The sequence below is a fragment of the Penaeus monodon genome, chromosome 21 (assembly GCF_015228065.2).
Source record: "Penaeus monodon isolate SGIC_2016 chromosome 21, NSTDA_Pmon_1, whole genome shotgun sequence".
NCBI lineage: Eukaryota > Metazoa > Arthropoda > Malacostraca > Decapoda > Penaeidae > Penaeus > Penaeus monodon.
This window is the reverse complement of record NC_051406.1, coordinates 36,369,080-36,369,585: the sequence shown is the minus strand read 5'-3', so window position 1 is coordinate 36,369,585 and position 506 is coordinate 36,369,080.

The window sequence follows — 506 nt, the reverse complement described above, 5'->3', positions numbered from 1 at the left end:
TCTCGGTACCTTTGACCCCTCCCGCCTTGTATGCCCCCCACCCCCACCCCACACACACATACTCTTTATACGCACCTCTCCCTCTCCCCCTTCCTTCCTGTATGGCCTCATCCCTGATTTCTTACTTCAGTTCCTCACTTCCTTTCTACTCGACCTTCCTCTGCCATCCTACCTTCTCTTGCTCTCTTTACTCACGCCCTTTCCCTTCTCCTCTCCTCTCTTTCCTTTACTCTCCCTCCCTTTCTCAATTCTCTTCCGTGTACTCATTCCCTCCTCTCCCAGTTTCCTCTTTTTACTCATCCCCTCCTCATTTCTCCTCCTTTACTCATCCTCCTCCCCAACTCCCTCCCTTGACTCACCCCCCTCCCCAACTCCCTCCCTCCATCAACCCCCTTCCCTTATACCCTATGCCCTCTCCTCCCCTCGCTCACCTCACGGCAGAATCCTCGCCCTGCATCGCGCGTTCTGATTGGCCGACCCATCTGGAGCTGAGGATTTGTGTTCTG